The sequence below is a fragment of the Bos grunniens genome, chromosome 25 (assembly GCF_055505025.1).
Source record: "Bos grunniens cultivar Pamir isolate PY7600 chromosome 25, Bosgru_T2T1.0, whole genome shotgun sequence".
Classification (NCBI taxonomy): Eukaryota; Metazoa; Chordata; class Mammalia; order Artiodactyla; family Bovidae; genus Bos; species Bos grunniens.
In genome coordinates this window covers 27501-47500 of record NC_141189.1, presented here as the reverse complement: position 1 = coordinate 47500, position 20000 = coordinate 27501, and the positions used below count along the sequence as shown (strand labels likewise).

Genomic DNA, 20000 nt, shown 5'->3' with positions numbered 1-20000 from the left:
TCCTTTGCCTGGCTGTGACGCTCTGCCTCTGCCCACACACCACATGCATGCCCACACGCACGCGCGCGCGCGCACACACACACACACTCTCACACCCCGCCCCGCCACCCCACACCACACACACCTCCCCCGCCCCGCCCCCCGCCCCCACACACACACTTTGTTGTCCTTTGCCTGGCTGTGTCTCTCGGCCTCTGTCTCTGCCCCTGCACCCACAGGTGCACGCCACACACACACACCCATGCCGCCCACACCACACACACACACCCCGCCCACACGCAGGGCCCTTCACACCACACCCACACGCCCCCACACACACACACAGCGTTGTCCTTTGCCTGGCTGTCTCTCTCGGCCTCTGTCTCTGCCGCCCCGCACCCACAGGCGCACCCCACACGCACACACCCATGCGGCCCACACGCGCCCTCGTGGCACCTATACACAACAAACCCACACCACACACCAACCCCCCACCCCCACCCCAAAACACTCACACGGCCACACACACCACCCACGCACTACCACCTGAGCATGCCACAACGCCACACACTGCCTCGCCCCCCCCCCCCAACACACAGACACCCGGCCCACACCACACACATACGCACGCCCACGCGCGCGCACACACACACACACACACACACACACACACACAGCGTTGTCCTATGCCTGGATGTGACGCTCTGCCTCTGCCCACACACCACATGCATGCCCACACGCACGCGCGCGCGCACACACACACACACACACTCTCACACCCCGCCCCGCCACCCCCACACCACACACACCTCCCCCCCACCTGGCCACACACACACACACCTCCCCCCCCCGGCCCCGCCCCGCCCCCCCCCCCCCCCCCCACACACTTTGTTGTCCTTTGCCTGGCTGTGTCTCTTGGCCTCTGTCTCTGACCCCGCCCCCCCAGACCCGCATCCACAGGCGCACGCCACACGCACACACCCATGCCGCCCACACCACACACACAGCCCGCCCACACACACGCAGGGCCCTTCACACCGGCCACACACCACCCACCCCCACCACCCCCTCCCCGCCCCCCCAACACACACACTGCGTTGTCCTTTGCCTGGCTGTGTCTCTCGGCCTCTGTCTCTGCCCCCGCACCCACAGGCGGACGCCACACGCACACACCCATGCCGCCCACACGGCCCCCCGTGGCAGCTATACACAACACACTCACACCACACACCTACCCCCCCCCCCCCATACACACACACACACACACACACACACACACACACACACACAGGGCCGCACACTCTCCACCCACGCAACACCACCTGGGCATGTCACAGACACGCCACACATGCCTCACCCCCCCCCCCACCCCGCCCCACTCTGTGTGTTCCTGTCCCCTCTTTTTCTCCTTCCTTCCTCTGTCGTCGTCCCTCTGCCTCTCGCTCCCCTCCCTCCACCTTCACAGGACAGAGTGCCTTTAAGATGAGTCTGCCTGTTGTACATACACCCTGGACATGATGATTGCTACAGTCTGACCTGTCGCGCCTGTAACCTGGGGTGGCGGGGGGTTGTCAAACGTCCTTGGTACGCTAGGGATAGCTTTCTCTGTGGAAGGTGGAAGCCTCCCTTCCGTCCCTCACTGAAGCCAGGCAAACCGACCACAACTCAAAGCAATGGTGTTTGCCACGTGGGGCATACCTTCCATGGTCTTTACTGATGGACACGCTTCACCCAAAGCTCTTGCAAAGTTCTTCAGAACTGTCAGTCTTCCAGTCACCCGCCACCATCAGGCGAGGTGTAGAGAACCGATGGAAAAACTGGAGGAATGACTTCCTCCATGGGGTTGGATGAACTGAGGAACAGGAGGCTGAAGTGGATGCCTGACTTCTTGAGGAAAAGAGGATGGGGGGATGGGGGGGGGGGGATGGGGCGGGGGGAGGAAGGGCAGGACGGTCCACTTAGGAGGGCTGGTTGCACATGGACACATAAACTGTACATCCAAAGAATCCACAAGCACCTACTATATACTATGCCAGCACGGGAAAGTAGACGTATGATGTTGCATGAACCTCTCCAAGGGAAAAGACTGAACACCTGAAACGAACACGACTTTGGAAACCCACCCTGGGCTTCATTTCTGCCGTGAGGGTGCTGTCGTGTGCATATCTGAGGGGATGGATATGTCTCCCGGCCATCTTCATTCCAGCTTGTGCTTCATCCAGCCCAGCGCTCCTCATGATGTGTACTCAGCGTGTACATTCAATAAGCAGGGTGACGATAGACAGCCTTGATGGACTCCTTTCCCTTATTTGGAACCAGCCTGTTGGGTTCTACGTCTAGTTTTCACTGTTGCTTCCTGACCTGCAGAAATACAGAGTCCTCTTTTTTTTTTTTTTTTTTTTTTTTTTTTAATTCCCTAACCTGAGTGAAAAGCGAGAGAGACAGAGAGAAGACAGATGGAGGGACGGGCGGGCGGACAGGCAGGCAGGCAGGCAGGCAGGCAGGAAAAAGAAAGAAAGAAAGAAAGAAAGAGAGAAAGAAAGAAAGAAAATAATGAAAGGACCTACCGTTCCACCTGTTGCTTTCCAGATACAAAGGGAAAAACAAAGGACCGAAAAGGACACGAGGTTTAAAATGGGAATTTGGAAAGATGGACATCCCCTTGGTCGCTTCATACAGCACCCCTCTCAGCAGAAGGGAATCGTCTCTCTTTTTCTCTCGACCTGGTCCTTCCAGACTTCAGAAACTCTCCGTGGAGGATTCTTATCTCCTTGGCCAGAGTGATTGCCACACGTTCCTTAGGGGCCCAGAGGATGTTTCCGTGAAACGGGGGTACACACTTCCGGATAGGAGAGTCGTGTCCTATATATGTGTGTGTGTGTGTGTGTGTGTGTGTGTGTGTGTGTGTGTGTGTGTGTTGCTTTGCGTGTGGTTCTTCACCCGAGAGGGGGACTGGAGCCTGAAGTGTTCCGAGCTGCCTCCGTTATCAAACAACCCTCTCTCGGGGGGGAGGGACCAACGTCCCATGTTCTCTTGCCCTTCTGACGGAGAACTCAAAAGGCCCTGTGCCTGAAGCCCTGCGGATGGAAGCTAGAGGACTTGGTGAATGTTTCTGACGGAGCTTCCCTGGTGGCTCACACGGTCAAGAGTCTGCCTGCGATGCAGGAGACCCGGGTTCCATCCCCGGGCCAGGAAGGCCTCCTGGAGAAGGACATGGCAACCCGCTCCAGGGCCCGACCCTGACGTCTAAAAATCAGCCTCCTAGACTGCCTCTCCCTCTGCCGACTGGTTTCTCGAATCCGCTCCAGGGATGAACCTGTGTGTTTCCTTGGTTTCCCTACAAGTGCCTCTGAGGGAAAACACACACACACACACACACAAAACCTGATGGCTTGCACCCCAGGCCTGCTTTCCCGCACCCGTCCATCGACATCACGGCCTCCTGAGAGGAGATACGATCACTGTTTCCCTGAACGGAGGATCTGTGCTCAGAAACTCTTGCCATGACACGGAGGCCCCTACGAACTAACCTATTTCGTCCCTCCCTCCTCCTTCCCTCCTTCCTTCCTTCCTTCCTTCCTTCTGGATTTTTTTTTTTTTCCTTTCTTTTTCTCTCACGTCCATGCACACGCACACGCACACGCACACGCACACGCGCCGTCTCTCATGTACACGCGTACATGCACGCACTCACACACACAGTCACCAGCTCAGCTTTTCATGGGTTCCAGGCAAGTGTCAAGAGGAGGGAAAACTGGTGGGGTCCGGAGTAGGCCGCCGTCCCCACCCCACCCCACCCCACCCCACCCCACCCCACTGCACGTGAACCTCCGTGCCCTGTGGAGTGTTTTGGAGTCAAGTGACTTAAGAGCCGGCCAGCGCCAGAGGAACGCTCTGCCCCTCCCTCCTTTTCTGTCCCTCTGAAGGCAGGCAGGGAGGAAAACCTCCTCCCACGGAGGGGAAGATGTCAAGGGACGGTGGCTGTTTCCACGCACGTCCGTGATCCTCACACGCGTGAGCGGGGTTTCCTGGGTTACCAAAAGGAGGAGACTCCTTTGGCCTGACACGAGGCGAATCTGTCCCTCGGCCTCCCTCCCCACCCCCCAGCCCCCTTCCTCCGCGCGGTGCCGAAGGGGCCGTCTCAAGGTGGAGACATGGAATGGCTGGGTGGGGCGGATCACCATTCAATAGAGAGAAGCTCGAGGCGAAGTCAGAGGCTCTGACTTGACTGGAAAGCTTTCTGCATTTGAATGAAGCTATCCGGCAAGGCCCTGCAGGGGGAGGGTGGGGGAAGGTGGGGGTGGGGCCCACAGACAATAGCCCCTGCCTGCAGGGCCTGCTGGCCTGCCGGCCTGCCGGCCTGCCGGGCTGAGGGGGCCCTTTGGCGGCGGCGGCGGGGCCACGACCCCGACTCCTGCAACTCGATCCCTTCAAGGAAACTTCTGGGGTGACTCCTGTCCAGGGAATACATCCAGATGGGCCTGTTTCTGAAAAACGCCCGAGTCACAGTTGTGACAGGTTCTCTGGATCTCTTGACACATGGATTGACCTGCACCCTCCCATCCTGTCAGACCCTTTGGACACGCTTGAAGAGGTCTTTGGCCTCGGCCAGAAAACAAGCCGAGATAAACAAATACGTTTTTTGTCTGTGTTTTTGAACAGGGCGGAAAATGATGCGTGGCCGTGGATTGGAGAGAAACCTACGCCTCTCACACGCCTGAAGGCAGGAAGTTCTCAGGGGGACGGAACCTGCCTTCACTTCTCAGGGGGACTGGGACGGTCCCCTCGCCTCGCGCGCCGCCCCCCCCCCCGCCCCCCCCCCCCCCGACCCCGACCCTTAGCCCAGCCCCCCCACTCCCGTCTCCCTAACCTCACACTCCCCCACCCCACCCCCATCCCGGCCACCGAGGGGGGCCCGGGGAGGGATGGCTGTCTCAGCCCCGGTTCTGAGATGTCACTTGTGAAACCGCTCTAGGCCGAGATGCCAGATGGCCGCCCTGCCGCTTGGTGTCCGTCTCCATCACCCATGCCCGAAAGGCACGTGAGATCACGGACAGCACATCAGATCAGATCAGATCAGATCAGTCGCTCAGTCGTGTCCGACTCTTGGCGACCCCATGAAGCGCGGCACGCCAGGCCTCCCTGTCCATCACCAACTCCCGGAGTTCACTGAGACTCACGTCCATGGAGTCAGTGATGCCATCCAGCCATCTCCTCCTCTGTCGTCCCCTTCTCCTCCTGCCCCCAATCCCTCCCAGCATCAGAGTCTTTTCCAATGAGTCAACTCTTCGCATGAGGTGGCCAAAGGACTGGAGTTTCAGCTTTCGCATCAGTCCTTCCGAAGAAATCCCTGGGTTGGTCGCCTTCAGAATGGACTGGTTGGATCTCCTTGCGGTCCAAGGGACCCTCAGGAGTCTTCTCCAACACCACCATTCTCTCAAAAGCATCCATTCTTTCGGCGCTCAGCCTTCTTCGCGGTCCAACGCTCACATCCATACATGACCACAGGAAAAACCGTAGCCTTGACTGGACGAACCTTTGTTGGCAAAGGAATGTCTCTGCTTTGGAATATGCTATCTAGGTGGGTCATCACTTTCCTTCCAAGGAGTAAGCGTCTTTTAAGTTCATGGCTGCAGTCACCATCTGCAGTGATTTTGGAGCCCAGAAAAATAAAGTCTGACACCGTGTCCACTGGTTCCCCATCTATTTCCCATGAAGTGATGGGACCGGATGCCGTGATCTTCGTTTTCTGAATGTGGAGCTTTAAGCCCACTTTTTCACTCTCCTCTTTCACTGTCATCAAGAGGCTCTTGAGTTCCTCTTCACTTTCTGCCATGAGGGTGGTGTCATCTGCACATCCGAGGTGATTGATAGTTCTCCCGGCAATCTTGGTTCCAGCGTGTGTGTCTTCCAGTCCAGCGTTTCTCATGATGTTCTCTGCGTATAAGTTAAATACACAGGGTGACGATAGACAGCCTTGACGAGCTCCTTTTCCTATTTGGAACCAGTCTGTGGTTCCATGTCCAGTTCGAACTGTTGCTTCCTGACCTGCGTACAGATTTCTCAAGAGGCAGGTCAGGTGGTCTGGTATTCCCATCTCTTCCAGAATTTTCCACAGTTTACTGTGATCCACACCGTCAAAGGCTTTGGCATAGTCAAGAAAGCAGAAATAGATGCTTTTCTGGAACTCTCTTGCTTTTCCCATGATCCAGCGGAGGTTGGCAATCGGATCTCTGGTTCCTCTGCCTTTTCGAAAACCAGCTTGCACATCAGGAAGTTCACGGTGCACATATTGCTGAAGCCTGGCTTGGAGAATTTTGAGCATGACTCTACTAGCGTGTGAGATGAGTGCAAGTGTGCGGTCGTGTGAGCATTCTTTGGCATTGCCTTTCTTTGGGATCGGAATGAAAACGGACCTTTTCCAGTCCTGTGGCCACTGCTGAGTTTTCCAAATGTGCTGGCATATTGAGTGCAGCACTTTCACCGCATCATCTTTCAGGATTTGGAAGAGCTCCACTGGCATTCCATCACCTCCACTAGCTTTGTTCGTAGTGATGCTTTCTAAGGCCCACTTGACTTCACATTCCAGGATGTCTGGCTCTAGGTCAGGGATCACACCATCGTGATTATCTGGGTCGTGAAGATCGTTTTTGTAAGGGTCTTCTGTGTATTCTTGCCATCTCTTCTGAATATCTTCTGCTTCTGTTGGGTCCATACCATTTCTGTCCTGTATCGAGCCCATCTTTGCATGAAATGTTCCTTTGGTATCTCTGAGTTTCTGGAAGAGATCCCTAGTCTATCCCATTCTGTGCTTTTCCTCTATGTCTTTGCATTGATCGCTGAAGAAGGCTTTCTTATCTCTTCTTGCTATTCTTTGGAACTCTGCATTCAGATGTGTGTATCTTTCCTTTTCTCCTCTGTTTTCGCTTCTCTTCTCCTCACAGCTATGTGTAAGGCCTCCCCAGACAGCCATTTTGCTTTGTGGCATTTCTTTTCCATGGGGATGGTCTTGATCCCTGTCTCCTGTTCAATGTCACGAACCTCATTCCACAGTTCACACGGACAGCACGTAGCGCGCCCAGAACACACAACAGGATCCTCCTGAACCCAGAACGGCGATTGTGATGGATCCACGTGGAGGGCGTCGATATCCCCACCTGATGCGTGAATAGGAGTCACACAGACTCGATGGGTTTGAGCTTGGATGGGGTGCCCTATCCGGAGAGATCACGTGGGTCAGAAAGCACACACGGAACAGAACAAAACCAAAGACCACAGCCAAGTCGAGGGAGGGCTGAACCCGAGGACCTCACCGGTCCCGTGGCATCACGTGCCGTACACGGCCTCTCTCGATGGCCGAGCGGGACGTGGAATGTATGTGTCCCCGTCTTGGTGTGTCGTGCCCGAAACCGCGCCACGGAGAGGGATCGTGTCTGATGCTCATCATCGCTCCAAAGATACATACACCGGGTCTCTTTAGAAAACGATGGAAGGATATCTTTGAATGCCAAAGGGTGTGACGTGGGAAAGACACATCCAAGTGGAATCAGCGTGGCCGAGAGAGCTCCCCCAAATAGAGAGGGGAGGCCATCGAGGAAGAGGTCCGTGTGTCTCAGTCTGGATGGAATGTCCACTTGGAGCACTGACTGGGTCCCAGAGGCCTCCAGATCATCTAAGGAAACAGTGTTCCCGAAATTCAAGATACCTCTCACACCCTCCCCTTTCCCTAAATACCTTGTGACCGTCTACCCTGGAAGAAGAAACATGTCCCTTGTTGCATGACAGCAAATCCTAATTGCTCTCAGCTGGCTTGACAACCTCACGAGGTTCAGCTTTCTAGGCCCCTGACTCTTTCCTGTGGAACATTCCCTGGGTTTTATTGAAATCTGTGTCCCTGCATGGCAATATCTAAGACCCTCCCCCCCCCCACCCCCCACCCCCCCCACACACACAATAAAGCTTTCTTTTCTTTTTTCTTTCTTTCCTTTTTTTTTTTTTTTTTTTTGGCGTGCAGCCAATACTGACCATTCATTGAAAGATAATAAAACTAGGTGATGTTATGTGTGTCATGTCCCGGTGTATTGAAATAGAATGTTCTTCGTTAAGGACATACAACATCCTCTGTTCTAACGTGTACAGAGTGGTGACTTGATGCACCTGTCTGTTGCAAAAGAATCATTCATGACCACCCAAGCGGTAGCTCATAGCTTGACCACAACCCATACATGCCATGACTGTATGCGAAAGAAAGTGAAGTCACTCAGTCGTGCTGGACTCTTTGCGACCCCACGGACTGTAGCCTACCAGGCTCCTCCGTCCATGGAATTTTCCAGGCAAGACTACTGGAGTGGGTTGCCGTGTCCTTCTTCCATTGTACGGGAAGTGAATGCGTCATGTCCACGGTCATGGCGACTTTCGAATAGGATAATGCTGCTGCTGCTGCTGCTGCTGCGTCGCTTCCGTCGTGTCCGAATCTGTGCGACCCCGTAGACGGTAGCCCGCCGGGCACCCCCGTCCCTGGGGTTCTCCAGGCAAGAACACTGCGGTGGGTTGCCATGTCCTTCTCCAAGGCGTGAAAGGGAAAACGGGAAGGGAAGTCGCTCCGTCGTGTCCGACTCTGTGCGACAACGTGGACTGCGGCCTACCGGGCTCCTACCGGGCTCCTCCGTCCACGGGATTTTCCGGGCAAGAGGACTGGAGTGGGGTGCCGTTGCCTTCTCCGAATATGAGACGACGATAATACCAATACTATTCTTTAGAATCACCGTGCTCTTTGTGACGTAGACAGTATATATGTACCTTATCCGTGAAGTTCCCCCGCCCGCCGTTACATCGGCATCTTCCCATGTCTCCCTCCCCCGGCCGCTCTGTGATGATCGTTTTCATTGTTTTAGGTGGCCTTGCATGGCATGTCAGTGACAGGAGAAACTCTTTTTCTTTCTCTACCTGACTTCTTCATTGGGCATCACTCCCTAAGTCCCATCCATGCGATCACGATGTAAGACTGTGTTCATTCCTGGGGCTACCTGGGACACCTAGATCTCCCTATCGATCGATCTCTACCTGGATCGTGTATCTTCTTGATCTAGTCTTCCTTTGATGGACACTTGGGCTGGGTCCCCATCTTGACTCTTGTGAATGGATGCTGCGATGGACCTGGGGGTGCAGGCCTCTCTCTGCGAGTTTCAGGTTTTATTTTCTTTCGAGGTCTACCCAGAAGTGAGATGGTTGGCAGGATCCATCCTCTCTCCACCGAGACTCGTGTCTAAGTCCTTCTGAGGTGATCCGGTTGCTGCTGCTGCGGCTGCCGCTAAGTCGCTTCCGTCGTGTCCGACTCTGTGCGACCCCACAGCCGGCAGCCCGCCAGGCTCCCCCCCTGTCCCTGGGATTCTCCAGGCGAGAACACTGGAGTGGGTTGCCACGGCCTTCTCCGATGCGTGGAAGGGAAAAGGGAAAGGGAAGCCGCTCGGTCGTGTTCGACTCTTCCCGACCCCGTGGACCGTGGCCTACCGGGCTCCTCCGCCCATGGGAGTTTCCAGGCGAGAGGACTGGAGTGGGTTGCCGTGGCCTTCTCCGGTGATCCGGGGAGCGATCCGTGCTTTCCCAATAGACGCCGTTTGAATCCACGCGACTGCGTACGTCTTAGGGAATACGGCGACGACGACGACGACGACCCAAACGCTCCCGTGAGCACCGTGGAACCGGAGGGTGTGTCCTCGGGATGATTCCCCGGTGCCAGCTTTCCACGGCTCGTACGCGTCCACGAGCCCCCTGCGGTCGGCATGTCATTCGATAGACACGGAACCACGGTTGTCACGGACCGGGGTTGCCTAGGTGCCAGTCGATCCCCAGATGAGTGGAGGGATGACAGAGTCCTTAGGGAACAGAGCGGAGACCCAGAGAATGATTTCCACGAGACGAGGGCGGTGAGACGAGAAGAACGACGGGAAGTGGTGCCCGGGGAGCCAGACATGGTCGAACAGGAAAGAAAACGTGTCAGACGAGACGAGAGGGGAGAAGGATTCCAAGTCAGTGGAGCGGCACGGGGGAGACAGGCCGAGAAGATGCGAGCGGATGCTGGGGGCACGGCACACCTGGACCCGTGAGCGCGCAGGGAGCCGAGAGGGATGGCCGACCATCGCCTGCAGGTCCGCGTGGGCCGATCTCCAGGGCCCGGACTGTGAGGGACTTCGTGAGAACAGTCACGCTCACGGTGCCCACGGGTCACGTCTCCACGGTGCTCTCAGCACTGTACGGAGAGCTCCCCGCGCTGCCCATGGCACAGTGAGCTAGGGTTTCTTTATGTGTATCGACAGAAGATTCAGGGAGCTTCCCGAGTGACGGGACTAGGTATTGGCCGCTCGCGTCCGGTCTCAGGCAGGCCGTCTCGCTCGACGATCATTGGACGTATTTGATGTCTGTGGGGGCGTGCTCTGTGTGTCTTCGTGGCCGTGCAAGCTGTTCTCTCTCTGTGGAGAGAGGGGGTCGCTCTACGGTCGTGTGTCTGGGCTTCTCGTGGCTGTGGTTCCTCTTGGGGGGCAGGGGCGCCGGGGCACGTGGGCTTCAGTGGCTGCTGGGTGTGGGCTCAACACTCGCAGCGGCCAGGATCTGGAGCACAGACTCCATCACCGAGGCGTATGGGTAGCGTGTGGGCTCTTCCCGGACCGGGGGCGAAACCCACGTCTCCTGCATGGGCACGGGATCGTTGACCACGGGGCCCCCGGGGAAGCCCCAGTCCCGAACTCAAGACGGATCTCTTGACGTCACCGCTTTTTCTTGGAGAGGTTCGAAACGATCGGGCCAGGGAGAAGGACACAACCTGGACGTCCTTTCGATGGGATCCCTGAGTCCAGGAGGAGCCGTGCAGACGCCGATAAGGGAGGAAGGGGATGATTTTGCCTTTTTGTAAGGTGAGGATTGGACTCGCAGTCCACACTCCTGTTCCCACCGCTCCCCTCCGGGAACTGGAGTTCGAATCTAGGTGGGCCTCTGAGCACACACCTGGCCGGGCTCCATCATGCCGGGTTGACCTTCGGTGCTCACACACCGGCACGCTTGCTGCCTCTCGACGTGTCCTAGAGAAGAAGACATCGGATTCCGTATCAGATCAGCTTCTTTGATGAGCGACGGCACGACAGCCACAGCAAGTGGGATGGATACACACAAACGTTGGTTTCTTTTGGACTATGAGCCCACCTCTGTTCGTGTGTGTGTGTGTGTGTGTGTGTGTGTGTGTGTGTGTGTGTGAGAGAGAGAGAGAGAGAGAGAGAGAGAGAGAGAGAGAGAGAGAGAGATGCCTTGGTGGTTCTAAAGCAAGAAGCACTGAGGAGTGAAGACATTCTCGAACGCACATATTTTCCTTCATTTCAGTCGTGATGGTCCAATGAGTTGGAGGACGACGTGGACTGTTTCGGGGTAGATGAGTTTAGAAGGCTGTGAAGGGACTTCCCTGCCTGGTGGTCCAGTGGTGAAGAATCCACCTGCCGATGAGGCAGGGGACAGGGTGTTTTCGATCGATCCCTGATCCGGGAAGATGCCGCCGGGCTCCGGGCAGGTTCGATATGAACCTACAGAATGGACGGACAGTGCCAGGCGTGAAGGCGAGGGCAGGCAGACGGGGGACTCTGGACGAGGATGACGGACACGGACGGACACGGACGCCTCCGTTGTAGGTGGGCTGTGGCCGGCCGGCACGCTCCTCTGGGGCAGGATGTTCCTAGGACCGTTGGGGAGCGTGCCCGTGCGCGCCCGTGGGAGGAGCAGGGGACCGAAGGGAACTCTCTGTCCTCTCTGCTCCACGGGGCCCGCGGCACCCTAATCGGCTCCAAGAGAGGATGCCTCCGATGGAGAGACAAACCCACACGTGAGGGACCCTCCCTTCGGGTTCACTTGGACTCGGAAAGCGTGACGGTCAGGTTCACTCAATGCTCTGGATGTCTGTGCTTCCTGAGATCCCGGCCTACTCACGGGAAGGACCCGCGGAGCCGGATGAGATCTCCCTCTGCACGGCGGCGGCGGCTCCAGGGTGCACACGTTTCAGTGGCTACGGCTTGTGGACATCGATCGCACCGAGAGCCTAACCCCCGGTGTGCCAGACGCCTGTGTCCACGATGGGTGAACAGTTCTAAGTGTGGGAAGCCCCACACTTGCCACTGCCTGTCCGATCTGCAGGGACTCTGCGAAGCACAAACGTGCCCGGTCTCCTGACCGATCGATCCCCTTTTCGGAGCCAGCCTGGTGCGTGATCTCTTTTCCAGGCCGCAGGCACACACTGGCGCTGGGGAGCTGTGTTCCTGTTCCTCCTCCTCCTCCTCCTCCTCCTCCTCTCTGCCCCCACCCTTCCCCCCACACGCAGGCTCCCCCACCCCGCCTGGCCCCGGCCCGTCCGGGTCTCCCCCACCCGCGGAAAAGGCCAGGAAAAACATGGTCCCTGAACGACGCAGCTGAGAAACAGTGCAAGTCCACTCGGATGCGGTTAGGAGACACCTGAGCATACCTAGGCCAACACTGCCACCGTGTGGGGTGAGAGGCCAGCGCGAGGGGAGCTCGACAGTTCAGAGGAGGGGGAAGAGGAGCAGGAGGGAGAGGGGGGGGGGTGGGCGGGGGGCTTGGGGTGGAGTGGGGGGGGGGGTGGGTGGGGGGGGGGGGAGGGACAGGCTGAAGCTGTCTCAGGGCGATGACGTGGATGAAAACGTTCCCCTTCGGAAGGGCGCTCCAAAGAGATCGTGGCGGCGGGACCTGGAGAGCACAAAGGGCTTCGTTTTGGAGGCTGATCTTCAAGCTGGGAGTGGGGGGGTGGGGTGGGGGAGGGGAATCATCCAGACAGAGGAAAGACACCAGGCCGAGAAGGCAAGAGAGATTCTTTACACAAGTGAATCGGATGCTTTTCTGTCCATGTGTTCCCTAATCACACCATCACGGAAATCCAGCCAGCCAGCCAGCCACCCACCATCGTTTCGCTCCTTTCCTGTTCTCTACATTTTGAACGGCGAGTGAGGGAGAGAGTCTTTCAATGGTTTGAGAGGAGTTTGGAATGTCGTGGGACCATGGTACTTTTCAGCCATGGATGAACGTGACGGCTTCTTTTGTCCGCTTCGGCGTTCAGGGTTATCCCCAACTCCCCCTGCCGAGTGCGGCCTGTGTGTCGCTGTGTGCTGGAGGACACCGTGCTGTCCCCATCTTGATCTTGGACTGAACAAAACCACCGTTGGGAGTGTGTTCGGTTGCTTGGCTTCGTTTCCTTTCCCTATGGCACTCACCTGACCGTCCTGTCCACTCTTGGGATCTTTCATCTCCTCCTCCCCCTCAAGGCAATCGGGTCCTTTTCTTTCTCCTCCTCCTGCTCCTCCTCCTCCTCCTCCTCCTCACCCTAGTTTCTCCCCCCCCCCCCCCCACACACACACAAGTCCCACTCTTCTCAAACGGACGTCTAACTGACTGCCAACGTTTACTTTTGCCTTCTTTCCTTCCTTCCTTCCTTCCTTCCTTCCTTCCTTCCTTCCTTCTTCCTTTCCTTTTTCTTTGGGGGGGGGGGTCGTTCCCCCCTTTAATTTTCAGCTGTACAGACGATGTTTTAGTGTAGCACATGACACAGCCATCACCAGGATACATCTAGTTAGTGACTGTCCGTCACCACCTGGTGTCACGGCAAATGACATTTGGTGTGATGACGTGCCCGTGACTCATGTATTTCATAAGTGGAAGGTTGCACCACTTCGTCTGTCTCCCTCGCCAGGGGCACTCACTCACTCTCTCCTCACCCCCGCCCCCCCCCCCCCCCCCCCCGCCCCGGTGTGTTCCTTTGTAGTATGTCTGAGCCTGTTTCTGTTTGGTTCTGTTCTGTTCACCGTGTATGGTTTGGTAGGTTCTGCATGGAAACGACTGATCTGAGGTATTTCATGTAGCATAATACCCTCTAAAGGTCTCTCCAGGTTCCTGCAGACTGTGAGATTTCATTCCCTTCTGGTGGTTGAGTCCCATTCCTCTGTGTGTGTGTGTGTGTGTCTGTCTGCATGCGCGTGAGCACGCGTGCACGTGAATAGATCCAGGCATAGGCACACAGACAGAGTTCTATCATGATGTGTGTACGGAAGTCGACCTAGGTATAGGGGTCGATCCCACACATGCACACATCCGTATCTTCTTTGTCCCTTCCCTCCGTGGGCACCCTGTGGAGTTGCTGGGTTGGGTCGAATGGGGGAATCTTTGGGGGAGTGTACATCGCAGGACTCTTTTCCCTAGGGATGTGGTTTCTCTGTCTGTGAGGCGCCAGGGGATGAGATCTGATCTCTCTGAGTCCGCCCACAGTTTTCTCAGCTGCAGAAAAAACGCGTTCGATCCATCAGGAGCCACTGTCCTCTGATGGTTCGAACTTGCTGTCGTGATTGCGATTCCCGGCTCCTGGGCCTTTCCCCTCCGAATGAGAAGGATCATTGTCCAGGGAAACGCCCCGGGGTGGGGTGCTTCCGTGAGCCCGCCCCCACCCCCAGGAGCCCCAGCTCAGCCCAGCCCAGCCCAGCCCAGCCCTGCCGTGGATGTGTGTTCTACCTTGTGCTTCTGGGTGTCTGCCTGTTCCACCTTTCTTTGGAAGGAAGGGGTCTGTTCGGGCCTCCTGCCCACTTCGCTCATCGGGGGTTGTTTCCCTTTTGGAGGTTGAGGTGTCTGACGCCTTGATCGGTGTTGGACAGAAAAGCCCCTTTTGCAATATGCTTGTGCTTTCCCCGGACAGACAGACAGACAGACAGACAGACAGACAGACACACACACACACACACACACACACACACACACACACACACACGGATGTGTGTTTCCGCCCGGGTATGTACGTGTGTGTCTGTGAGTATATATATGTACGAATGTACACCCATAGATACACACACCACACACGCGCGCACGTAGACATCCACGCAGACACATGGGTATACATGCACACATACACTGATGCACATGTACATGTACGTATACACACGCGCGTTTGCGTATGCGTATACATGTGTGTGCATCTATGCACATCGATCTGTGTATAGGCACTCTAGATGCACACGGGCACCTGTACATACGTACATGCGTGCACGTCTACGTATACATACACACGTGTGTATGTAGGCACAGATTCTCGCGTGCGTCTGTGTGGACGTACATACGCTCTCTGTAGACGTCTGCGTATGCGTCCGTACGTATGTATACGTGTGTACATACACGTGTGCACATACACACGCAGATATGTGTGTCTATGCAAGCATGCACGTACGGGTACGCATAGACGTGCGTCCACACCTGTGCGCAGACATCACACGTATACACACTATACGTGCATCTAGATGCGTTGACACGTCCGCGTGTATGTGTGTGTGTGTGCCTATGTATCCCGACGTCTCTGCACATGTGAGCATGTGTGTTCACGCCTGTGTCTATCCGTGTACATATGTGTATAGATGCCTCTGCGTATATACACGCAAGCATACACGCACACTAGAAACGCCTAGGCATACACGTGCGCACACAGACACGTGCGTGTACGTGAGCATGCCCTTCGTACGTGTGTGTTTATACGCCTGCGTGCACGTATATATAGACGCGATGACGTGTGCGTATACATATGTACACGTGTATACGCACATGTGTATGCGTTCTCCCTCTCCCTCTCCCTCTCCCTCTCCCTCTCCCTCTCCCTCTCCTCTCTCTCTCTGACTTTTAAGCTGCCAGGACAGTTCCACGAGTTGACTTTCCTGCCTGGTGGTTTTGTCTCATTTCGTTTCTGAGCTACGTGAAAAAGTTATGTATTCATTGAGGTGGCTGTTGTCACGGGACCCGGGGTTTATTTAGTGGATCCCTATGGACTCCGTCCTCCTCACCAGCACGCCCCTCAATACCACCCCCCCACACCCTCCCCGCAACCCCCCAACCCCCCACCCCCCACCCCCCGCAGCCCTGCCACCCCAGACCTCCCAGGCCGTCCGCCTTTCCGCTGTTTGTGGCCAGTGGTGTTGAAATCCATGTTCTCCTGACCTCAAGTGCACTTTCCCCACCCACCCGCGCATGCTTGTGTGTGTCGTCTCTGGACTTTGTCACGGTGTCTCTACCCAGGTTGAGTTTTGTTTTCTCTTCTTGGGGGTCCGAGTGTCTCCTTCTTTTCCTTTCTTACTCCTAGGCTTGTGTGTCTGTGTCCGTGTCTGCTTTCGAAAGTCCGGCTTTGTTCTCCCAGCAGCGCTTGCCTGGTTTCGCTTTGCCGGTCCCTCCCTCCCTCCCTCCCTCCCTCCTTCCCTCCTTTTCTCCCTCCCTCCCTCCCGCCCCCCTCTTTCGGGGGGCCGGGGGCCGGGGGTTCCTGGGATGTCACTGGTGCCCCCTCTCTCCGCCCACCCCGCCCCGAGCCCCCGCCGCCCGCCCGCGTCTCCGTGGAATGTCCCCCCACCACCCTGGAATCGCGTGGGGGGCGGGGGGGGGGGGGGATCGCGGCTCTTTCGTGGCAGCCTCCAGGGGAGAGATCTCCCGGCTCCTCTCCCTTCCTCTGCGGCCGGGGTCGCGTCGCGTCGCGTCGCGTCGCTCGGCGGCGGAGGCTCCGGGCCGAGCTCGGGCGTTTGGGCGGCCGGCGCTGCGGCGTCCCCGGCGGCCGGCGACAGCGACCCGTCCTCGGGACGTTCGAGCCGGTTGTCGGGAGCCACCTGGCGGCCGCTTGTATATTGTCCCTCCCCCTCCGGAGCTTCGGCGAGCCCTTCAGGAGGGTTGTGACTCAGCCGCCGGGCCCGAGGCAGAGCTCTCAGACACCGGCTATGCTGGCGGCGACAGTCCCGGTGGCGCCGAGGCCTAGGGACGTCCTGCTGTCGCCGGAGATTGGTTCTCTAGGTTTCTGAGGAGGGTGATCGTCGCGGCGCTCCAGGGCCGGGCTCTGCGGTGGCCGGACCGGGTCGACCAGCATCTCCCCGTGCCCCTGTGGCCGCGGAGAAGGACCGGCCGGACCCTCCCTGGGCCGGGCCGCCGCGGTGGGCAGGGAGAGGGTCTTCCCTGCCCGGAGCGCCTGGACTCGGGCTCGGCGGTCCGGACTCCTCCTGGGCCGCCCTCAGGAGCGTGTGCTTCGCCCTCGGCCCCGCTCCGGAGGTGGGGACCCGCCCGCCGGAGTCGTGAGGGTTGACGGGGAGAGGCGGGCGCGTGTGCGGCCGCCCCCCCCCCCCCCCAACCCGTGGGGTCCGGTCGCCCGAGGCGTCTCCTGGCACACATGCTGTTTCTTTTTCAAAGTCCCGATGGGTCCGGAGACGTGGATGGACCGGACCCTGCTTCCGCGGGTGGCCGGGGAGGGCGCGCCCGACCCTTCAGCGTGCCTTCGTGGGTCTCGGTCGTCGGATGCGACTTTGTCTCACCCCTCCCCACCTCCCTGAACCCAGGTCAGGAGGTGGGGACCGGCTCGGGCCGTCCTGGGTGCCCCATCTAGGACGGTCTGGGTCCCGCCCGGGCGCGGTCCCTGGTCGGGGCCCGCTCGTCTCGTTGGAGGCGCCTCGCTGACGGTTCTTCCTTCTTGTTTCTTGATGCTCATCGAAGCCAAATCCCCGTTCGGAGACTCCGACGGACCGGTACCCCTACCCGTGTGGGCGAAGCGGGAGAGGGCGCCCCCGGCCAGCTCCCTCTCCCTTGGTGGGTGTCCGCGCCCCCACTTTGGCCATCGCGCGCCCCCTCCCCCTGCTCCCCTTCCCCCGGTCGACCAGATGACTCCCCCCCCCCCCCCCCCGCCCTCCCCCCCGCCACGAGAGCTCCGGGCCTGGTGTTTATGGGGTAGCGCTGGGGACAGGTGGCCGGGCCAAGGTTCCGGGGGTCCTCCATGCGAGTCGTGGATGGGCCCCGCTGTCGGCTGCTGTCATTTCGTCGCCCTTAATGGGCCTTTTTTACCACCAGGTAAGTGCTGACACGGTCTGCTTCGGTGTCTGCCGCCGAGGAAACTTTGGGTCTCTGGATGTACGCGGGGCTCTGGGCCTTCGGGCCGCCAGCTCTGGTCCCCGGTTCGGCCCTTGCCGCTGGAGCCGCCCGCCTGGGCCTGTGCGCCGGCTCCTGTGTGGTGTTGTCTGGCTGACCCGACTCGTGGTGCCACCTCCGGTCTCTGGGCGACCCGAGGGCGGCGGGGCGAGGCGCCGTGGGTCTTCTACCCTGTGCGCTCCCCGCTGCGGGCACCCGGTGAAGGCTGAGATGCGACCCCCGCCCTGTGGGCTCCGTGCCACGTGTCAGGCGTTCTCGAACCTCCTGGGGTCGTGGGCCGCTCTCGCCTGAGGCGAGGTGGGGGGGCGGGGGTTGCCGGTGAGGCTTAAAGCGGGCCCCTCTGGTGACTGTCCTCGCCGTGCCTTCCCCCCGCTCCACCTTGGCTCATCCGATCGATGTGGTGTGGTCGTGCTCTCCCGGGCCGGGCCTAAGCCGTGCCAGACGAGGGACAGGTGTTCCCGGTGAACGTGTCTGCTCTTCTCGGTCTGTCCGCGGGGCCCCTCGCCTGACTTTTTCCCCCTGGCCGTCGGGGAGGGGGAGGAAGGCGGGGGCTGGGTTGCGGCCTCTGGCCCTGACCTTCGGTCTCCTGTCCCCCGCCTCGGGTGGCGTCAGTGGGGGCCGTGGGTCTTCTGACACAGCAGATGCTCTCGCTTCGCCTTCCCGGCGTGTGCCCCGCGAGCGGCCCTCCCCGCGGTGGGGAGGGCTGTACCGCTGCTGCGCTGTGCCCCCCCCGCGTGGGTGCGCGAGCGTGCCTCGTTGGATCCTCGGTGGTGCTCCTGGAGCGCTCCAGGTCGTCGCTCAGGTGCCTGAGGCCGAGCGGTGGTGTCGTTTCCCTTAACCCCGGTGTCCTCCTTGGGTCCCCACCGCGGTGGTGTGTGTGTGTCCCGTGAGTGGGCTCTCTTTTGGGGGGGGTCGAGGCGGTAGGAGAGGCGTGCCTGTTCCCTTCGTCGTCGAGGCTGACGGGTGAGGCCTTGCAGGGGACGGGACGCGGGGCTCTGCGCTGGCCCCGGCCGCGCAGACGCTCCTGTGTCGGTGGTCCGCCTACCTGTACCGCAGACCCCTCCCACCCCAGCTGAGGACTGGTGGCTCGTGGAGCGCCTCCGTGGGCCCGAAGGAGAGAGACGATCCGGGTGAGGGGCGGCGAGCCCTCGGTGAGAAAGCCTTCTCTAGCGATCCGAGAGGGAGCCTTGGGGTATCGGACCCCCCAGCTGCTGCCCCTCCCGAGTGCGCAGTGGCCGCCGTGGAGGCTGCCAAGAGCGCGTGGGCAGAACATCCCGCCCCCCACCGCCCCCCTGGGGGCGGTGGGGCGGGGCGGGTGCGCCGGCCCCGCGGTGGGGCCGTGTGCCGCTCGTTGCCTACCGCGGCCCGCGCCTCCCCCCTTCGAGTTGGGGGAGGGTCCCGCTGGGCCCCGCCGGGCGTCCGGCAGGTGGGGGGGACCGGAGCGTGCGTGCGTCGCGTGTGCGCGCGGTCGGCCCCCGCGGTGTGGTGAGCCTTGGGGCAAAGGGGGGAAGGTGTTGGGGGCGCGACGTCCGGTCGGCCCTGGCTTCCCCAGCCCCGCAGCTGTGGTGCGGGAGAGCCTATCGCGCCCGTCCTCTCCCCACGAGCCGCAGCCGGTGGCGGCGTGCGGTCACGGTCGGGGCCGCCTCGCTCGAGAGCGTGATCCCCAGGATGTCGAGCCTCGGGGTGGCGGACTGAGATCGGAAGACGGATCTGTCGAGGACGGATGGCGGAAGATGGGTTCGGGCGGCTCGCCGGCCCTGGCGGCGGGGCCGGGTCGTGGGGGCCCGCTCTGGGGCTGGCCGGGACCGGTCGGCGTCCCAGGCGTGTCGCGGGACCGCCCTCGTGTGTGGGTGGCGGTGGGACCCCGCGCTGGTTTTCCTGGTGGCCCGGCCGTGTTCCCGGTGTCTTTGTGGTCCCTGGATGGCGCCCGCGGCCCTGTCCCGCGGCCCCCGCCGTGCGTGCTTGCCGGCCCCTCCCCGCCGTTGCCGGCCTCGCCTCCTCGTCCCGCGCGTGCGACCGCCCCGCGCTCCCTTCCCCTGTCTGGGGCCGAGCCGGCC

General features: G+C 59.5%; 2 long non-coding RNA genes across 3 annotated transcripts in view; both read left to right on the top strand.

The window, feature by feature from the left end:
- The window catches only part of LOC147344621 (uncharacterized), a 26180-nt gene extending 18225 nt beyond the window's left edge, over positions 1-7955 (top strand). The window contains exons 2-3 of one of the 2 annotated variants that reach the window (XR_015155063.1): positions 4642-4702; positions 4955-7955. This is a non-coding gene — a long non-coding RNA (uncharacterized LOC147344621). Of the gene's footprint in view, positions 1-1235; positions 4703-4954 lie in introns of those variants that run through there. The other variant, XR_015155062.1, reaches the window with a different exon arrangement.
- Positions 7956-16016: 8061 nt separating this feature from the next.
- The window catches only part of LOC147344617 (uncharacterized), a 26366-nt gene continuing 22382 nt past the window's right edge, over positions 16017-20000 (top strand). Inside the window, exon 1 of the long non-coding RNA XR_015155061.1 lies at positions 16017-16068. This is a non-coding gene — a long non-coding RNA (uncharacterized LOC147344617). The remainder of the gene's footprint in view (positions 16069-20000) is intronic.